We start from the raw sequence: 8,053 nt of genomic DNA on the forward strand, positions 1-8,053 counted from the left end.
TTAGATAGCTGGGGACTTCTTTTGATACACTGAGCTCCTCTCTCCTCTATCTTTCTATCTTTCTATCTTTTCATGTATCTGCATCCATGTCCCAGAAATGCTAGTTACTAACCTAGCTCTGGGGAGTCATTCCCCGGAGTCCTTATGTTCTTTCCAGCATGTTCCCTTGGATCAGGGAGGCTCCAAAATCAGGGTAGCAGCTGTCGCCTTGGTCCCGCTCCACGTTCTGTGATGCCATGTTCTACTGCTACACTGCAGTGCCCTGCTACGTCCTGCTGTGCCTTGTAATGCTGCACAGCGTCCTGCCATGCCATGAACTACTACAAAGAACTGCTACCAACTACTATTTCTTTCTATTTTTGTTATTTCCACTCTTCATTCTAATCCCAACCGGTCGTCAGACACCGCCTACCAAGAGCCTGGGTCTGACCGAGGTTTCTGCCTTAAAGGAAGTTTTTCCTCGCCACTGTTGCACTGTTGCTTGCTCTGGAGGAGACTACTAGAACTGTTGGGTCCTTGTAAATTATGGAGTGTGGTCTATCTGTAAAGTGTCTTGAGATAACTCTTGTTATGAATTGATACTATAAATAAAATTGAATTGAAATTGAATTACCAACTTGGTATTGGGGTGGACGACGCATTGATCTACCTGCTGCACAGATCGTTGCTCCACCTGGAGGACAGCGAGAGCACTGTGAGAGTCATGTTTTCCAACTTCTCCGGTGCTTTTAACACCATCCAGCCTTCACTGCTCAGAGTGAAGATGGAGAGTGTTGGAGTGGACCAACACCTAGCTGCATGGACAACAGACTATCTCACCAACGGACCACAGTATGTGAAGCTCCATCACTGGGTGTCTGACGTGGTGCCCCTCAGGGTACAGTGCTCTCCTCCTTCCTTTTGACCCTCTACACCTCAGACTTCACTCACAACACCACCCATTGCCACATCCAGAAGTTCTTTGAGGACACAGCCGTTGTTGGATGTGTTTCTGAGGGGAACGATCTTGAATAAAGGTCGGTCATCAGGGACTTTGTCCGCTGGTGTGAGCTCAACCAGCTTTAGATTAACACCAGCAAGACAAAGGAGATGATTGGTGACTTTAGGAGGAAAACATCCCATTTCTCACTGGTGAGCATCCAGGGATCGAGCCTTGAGGTAGTGGAGGACTGATAACCCCCATGCACTCTACAAGAAGGGCCAAAGTTGCCCCCATCTGCTGTGGAGACTCAGGTCCTTTGGAGTGTGCAGGACTCTCCTCAAGACTTTTTATGACTCTGTGGTGGCCTCTGCCATCCTTTATGCTGTGGTCTGCTGGGGGGGCAGTTTGGACATGGACAGGAGCAGACTCAATAGACTGATCAGGAGAGCGAGCTCTGTCCTGGACTGCCCCCTGGACTTCAGAGAAAGTGGGGGAGAGAAGGATGTTAGCTAAGCTGACATCCATCATGGACAACACCTCTCACCCCCTGCACGACACTGTGGGGTCCCTGAGCAGCTCCTTCAGCAGCAGACTGGTACCCCCCAGGTGTAAGAAGGAGAGGTACCACAGGTCACTGTCAGACTCTACAACACCTGCACCACCTGATAATGTTGTAGTTTCTGTTCTTGTTTCAATTACCCACCCTCACCATGGCTGTATGTATATTTTTATCATCTATATTTATATTCTTCAAATACTACAAATACTTCCTTTTTTATTATTATTTATAATAAGGTTGCACTTCAATATCGTTTAAATTATGGTAACTTGCTTTTGCTATATTATTTAACTACAAATTATTTTATTTTATTTCACGTCACTTATGAGTACAAGCGGCCGAAAAGGGTTTCCTCAGGAGGGGGGCTGGCGTCTCCCTTAGAGATAGGGTGAGAAGCTCAGTCATCCATGAGGAGTTTGGAGTAGAGCTGCTGCTCCTTCGCGTTGAAAGGAGCCAGTTAAGATGGTTCTGGCATCTGGTCAGGATGCCTCCTGGGCGCCACCCTAGGGAGGTGTTCTAGGTCCAGCTGGGGGGAGGCCCTGTGGAAGACCCAGGATTAGGTGGAGAGATTATATCTCCAACGTCACTTTACTTTACAATAACTTTTACACATTCTGTCTGTTGTTTTCCTGTTTTTTCTTTGCTTGTTTGTTGGCTTGCTTTTTACTGTGTAAAACTGCTGCTGCAACAAGTGAATTCCCCCATTATGGGATAAATGAAGTACTTTCTAATCTAATCTGATCAAATCTAATCTATTGTTACTCATGGATATATTTTAAGAACTGGATACACCGTTTGAGGCAGAGCCCATTTTGCTCCTATTAGAGCTGCTTAGTGGCGTATGAAGCCAAAAATGACCAAGATGATTGGCACTTCTTCTGCACTGTGCGTCCCATAGAGCAGGCACACTACCTCAGACTATTTCCGGTTTAGCGCTCGGCTAACTTGAATGGGGATTAGAAGATTTAATTGTGTGGCTCTTCCAGACTTTCCAAATGTTATCGAACCGAATGGATCACATTTTCATAGTATAACAAGTCATTTTGCAGGGCTTGTGGTGCTAAAAAATCTCTTTAGCCTTTGGGCCCCATGGCATCACTTGATGGACACAGAGTTTGTAATTCTACTATTTGCCTACTATGTCAAATTGCCTTCAAAGCCTGGAACATTTCCAGGGGTTGTCATTGAGAAAATTAATGCATTCAGTGGACTCTTTGGAGTGAAGTATCATTGGTATGATTTTACCTGAACTGAAATTCTCCTTTTGACTAATTTGATTTCCAAAAAGCCACTTTTAAAACCAGGATGCTTCTTTACAAGGCTGTTGAGTTTAAACATTAAAAACAATGTCTGAAAACAATTAAGGCAAAGGTTTCTAGTCTCATGGTGGTGAACTTGTTGTTGTTTTTTTACCCAAAATGCCAAAAACAGCTCTACTGTAATGAACTAATCTCTGTGTGTAAGGCTGAATGTTTCTGAGTTATAAATTACTGGTCAAAAAGAAGAGTGTTGGCGTGGTGGAAGTGAACTTGGGTCACTAAACCAGGGAGTGATGTCACAACTGAAGACCCGCCGTGATGAGATACATTTCCATTTGAATTGAGACCAAAAAACACAGCAATGTGAAATGCAGGTGATCGAGCTTTCATTTTAATTTTAATTTCTAATCAAAATAATTTGAACTGAATTGAGGATTGCCTTTTGAATTCTTAATTGCAAAATGCATATTCAAATTGCATGACAAAATTGCAAAATAAATTGCCATTTAAAGGAAAGAAAACAAAAATCCTGGGCAAATAAAACACAAATGATTGAACTTTCAAAAGTAACACAATTATAGGATTGTCTTCGTGTATTGCAGTAGTATAACCCATTACATTTCAGTAATTTTTTTCCGTACACAATCTCAGTAATGCGGTAACGCATTTTAACCAGACATTATTTTTTTTACTTCACCAACACTGAAAAAACATTTCGGAGTGTTATTTCCTGTTGCTGGAACCAATAGTTTAAATGAGCGCAGAGACCGATGTATTTGTGAGACGGACATTATTTTCGGAGTTAATTACACTAAGATTTTGTTGATCCTGTGGGGAAATTCACAAGCTATCTGCCAAGTCATACTTACAATGTTATTTTGGTGAAAGTAACTCAAAAGTAACGCAAAAGTAGTGTAAAGCATTACAATTCAGAGACAGTAATGTTGTAATTTAACTAATTACTATTGAATGACAGCAACTAGTAATTTACAATATATCCTATTTTGGAAGTAACTTGCCCGACACTGTATGGGAATGTTCTGATTAAGTTGGTAACGAAACATAAAAAAGGGGAGCATATTCTGTTTACATCCCAAAGGTCCTCTTTGTAATGTTGCTGTTTCTTTGTAACGTTGCTGTTTGAAAATCACTTGAAAATATATGATTTTCTCGCCTAAATTTTTAGCCTTAAAAAAGTGCTGCAGTTTCCACATGCTTTGGCCCTCTGGGATGATCCTGAGTTCATTGGGAAGTTAACACTCTCAACTTGTTGTTTCTAGTGGAAGTGTGACACTAGGCCTTACTGACACAGAGCTACAGAGGTTAGAACACAGAATTTCTATTTCCGTCCAAGTAAATCATCTGAAAAATTAATAAAAAGCACTACTGTAAGCATATTACATGGGCTACATACTAAAATAGTACTCTAGCCACATGTCTCAACTTAGAACAGAAAAAATCCAGAAAAAAATGACTTATAAAATGGATTTTATATGAATGTATTTCTACAGATGTGTCTATGCGTTTGTCTTATTTCTTATTCTTAAAAAAGCCAAAAAAGTGCTAAATACAAAACTTCTGAAATACAAAAACACATCCACATCACTCACAGATATGTCTGAAAGAACTACATACATAGATTTATAGAAATAAGTCATCATAATTGGCCTTTATATATTGGAGCACAGGAATAGTTTGTTGGCCATGTTTGATATCAATCAACTCGTCTTCTTATTGGCTACACAGTGATGCCAGTTTTATGACCTTATCTTCTAATTCGTGGGCTCCACTGTCAATCTTTCCCAGGTGGGCCCAATGGAGACTGTGCAATATCATTGGCTTAGCTTGAGGGTATCTCTTGATAGGCTGATGCTATTGGCTGGGAACAAGGTTCATTGCGATCTGTAGAAGCCACAGATTGTAATGGTGTGTCGACCTTCGTTTTAGCCCGCACAAGGAAAAAATTACAAGCTATAGAAACCGAGAAATGATGCACTCTCTAGATTTCTGAACGTCAAAACTTGGCCAGAAACTACAAGATTGTGAGGGGACCAGATAATTATGGATTACAAGGCTTGGATATTCTAATTCCTTGGAGTGTTTGCGATTTAGGAAATCAACGTTTATGAATATCTTTCACCGCTGTGGATAAAGACACGAGGACAAAGGTAGGGATGCACGCTCGATTTAGACAGAAACGGTGCAGTGTTTCTTAACTTCATAACATGATTATAACCGCTGTAAGTCACCTTATCCTTTGTGCGGGGGCTCGATGGAATCACAAGACTTTAAGCTTTCTAATGATGTGCTGCATGACCGTGTTGGTGACGATTTAATGCTTGCAATTCATAAAAAACAACTCATGAAAACACGTTGTGGAAAAACACGTACCGTTTGGGGAACCGTGCTCTCAGAGAAGTTAAACTAACCAAAATACAATGATGCCTTAATAGGTCCCGTTATTATAAAACCAACTTTGACCCATATGTAAACATTCTGATTAAGTTCTTAACTAAACATTTTCAAATAGCCAACATGGACCATGTAGGATTGTTCTGTTCATGTCCCTTATGTCCTTTTTTGTAATGTTGCCATGTGACCATAACATTACAAAAATGGAGTATGCCCCTACAGTCATAAAAGGACTTTTTGTGCTGCAACACACTCATAACCTAAAGAGGACATTTTAGGAACGTCCCTAATGTTCTGTGAAGGTTTTGGGATGTTTGTCACCTTTGGAGGACTTTCAGGGAAAGCAAAGCAAGCTCTTCCTTCATATTTTCTGTCAGTATGAAATGGTGTGTATGTTGTTGTCTTACTACTATACTATTACGTTTAGTAAGTACGGTAGTGCATACTGTCTCACATTTGTGTAGTATGGATTTGTGACACAGCTGAACCATCATCCCCAGAACTAAAAGATAGAGCCTGTAGTTTCTGACTATGAGTGGGGTCATGTTTTGAGGCGCAGATCCCCATCAGTCAAGAGAGATAAACTAGAGCGTGAGTGTAATGAGTCGGAGTGTAATATGGTGTCGATGGGGTGTGTCACTGAGTTGGTTTGAAGTGTGTCTGTTCTGTGTGAAGGACACCTAAAAAATTCTTGAGAAACACTTCTTAAATTGGTGTCACTCTGACTGGCATTTAGACCTTCGGAACATTTCCCACAAGAATACTAGCGAGACTGCCTTCTATTTTTAACCCCCCCCCCAAACTCTGGAAGACCCTGTCCTGGATAAGAATGGCATGCTAGCTTGGTATTGTAAGATCTTTTTCAATTCTTTTAATTTGGCATTTAATGTAGGCTAATCGTACATGATGAATAGTTGTACATTCTTCTACATTTGTTTCTGTTGAGGGTAGAAGTAGATGAGAAGTCGTGAGCAGGTGTACACACTCAAGATGAGTCGGAGTCCAAGTTGTAATGATGGGATTTTTTTTTAGTGTTCACCCCAGTTGAGACCAATGAGGGGAGATAATGATGTACACATTAATAAAATTGTGGAAAGCAGAAAATATACTGAATATCATTTAAATGATTCACATTGACATTTGACAAAGCCACAAGATATCTTGATGGCTAATAAATGTATTACTTACTGTATTACTTACTATCTATTACTTAGAATTTGGGTCACTTCCTGTTAACCGGGACGTCATAACATAATTTAAACCTGACGATCTCTGCAAAACTTTTCTTTGTACAAGAAAGACAGCACATGCTGGTAAGACAAAGATTTGATGTTACCCTCTGTTACCTTTTTAATTCAGTGAACAGACGTAAAGTTAATGAAGAAATTTGTGTTGCGTGATTATTATAGCCGGTAATGTTTGTGAAGTAAGGTTTTAAACAGAGAATGACGGGCACTCACCTAGGGTTATTAGGAACACCATACTAATACTGTGTTTGACCCCCTTTTGACTTCAGAACTGCCTTCCTTCTACGTGGCATTGATTTAACAAGGTGCTGAAAGCATTCTTTAGAAATGTTGGCCCATATTGATAGGATAGCATCTTGCAGTTGATGGAGATTTGTGGGATGCACATCCAGGGCACAAAGCTCCCGTTCCACCACATCCCAAAGATGCTCGATTGGGTTGAGATCTGGTGACTGTGGGGGGAAATTTTAGTACAGTGAGCTCATTGTCATGTTCAAGAAACCAATTTGAAATGATTCGAGCTCTGTGACATGGTGCATTGTCCTTCTGGAATTAGCCATCAGAGGATGGGTACATGGTCGCCATAAAGGGATGGACATGGTCAGAAACAATGCTCAGGTAGGCCGTGGCATTTAAACTATGCCCAATTGGCACTAAGGGGCCTGATTTGTGCCAAGAAAACATCCCCTACACCATTACACCACCACCACCGGCCTGCACAGTGGTAACAAGGCATGATGGATCCAAGTTCTCATTCTGTTTACGCCAAATTCTGACTCTACCATCTGAATGTCTCAACAGAAATCGAGACCCATCAGACCAGGCAACATTTTTCCAGCCTTCAACTGTCCAATTTTGGTGAGCTCTTTGAAATTGTAGCCTCTTCTTCCTATTTGTAGTGGAGATGATTGGTACCCGGTGGGGTCTTCTGCTGCTGTAGCCCATCCGCCTCAAGGTTGTGCGTGTTGTGGCTTCACAAATGCTTTGCTGCATACCTCGGTTGTAACGATTGGTTATTTCAGTCAAAGTTGCTCTTCTATCAGCTTGAATCAGTCGGCCTATTCTCATCTGACCTCAAGCATCAACAAGGTAATTGGGCCCACAGGACTGCCGTTTACTGGATGTTTTACCCTTTTCACACCATTCGTTGTAAACCGTTCAAATGGTTGTGTGTGAAAATCCCAGTAACTGAGAAGATTGGGAAATACTCAGAATAGCCCGCATGGCACCAACAACCATGCCACGCTCAAAATTGCTTAAATCACCTATATTTCCCATTCTGACATTCAGTTTGGAGTTCAGGAGATTGTCTTGACCAGGACCACACCCCTAAATACATTGAAGCAACTGCCATGTGATTGGTTGATTAGATAATTGCCTTAATGAGAAATTGAACAGGTGTCCCTAATAATCTTATGACACATACGTGCACAGGAAAGCTACGGGATCATACAGGCAACGTTTACACTCTGTCTTTGAGAGATAAAATAGGTAGCATCACAGTTTATTCGACATATTTCTTTGATTGTTAATGAATTGTTTACTGTTGTTCCATTATTTTTGTGCTTGGCTATTTTCTTCATTGTATCCCATGACAGCAGGTAAAGCACTTGATGGTGTTAATGCAAGAAATTGTGCTTGTTTTCATAATTAT

General features: G+C 41.0%; 1 long non-coding RNA gene across 1 annotated transcript in view; it reads left to right on the plus strand.

Moving 5' to 3' along the window:
- The window catches only part of LOC117943196, an 8,010-nt gene extending 5,478 nt beyond the window's left edge, over positions 1–2,532 (plus strand). Inside the window, exon 3 of the long non-coding RNA XR_004656309.1 lies at positions 2,382–2,532. This is a non-coding gene — a long non-coding RNA (uncharacterized LOC117943196). The remainder of the gene's footprint in view (positions 1–2,381) is intronic.
- Positions 2,533–8,053: the final 5,521 nt, after the last annotated feature.

This window comes from Etheostoma cragini, chromosome 4 (assembly GCF_013103735.1).
Source record: "Etheostoma cragini isolate CJK2018 chromosome 4, CSU_Ecrag_1.0, whole genome shotgun sequence".
In the NCBI taxonomy this organism is placed as follows: Eukaryota; Metazoa; Chordata; class Actinopteri; order Perciformes; family Percidae; genus Etheostoma; species Etheostoma cragini.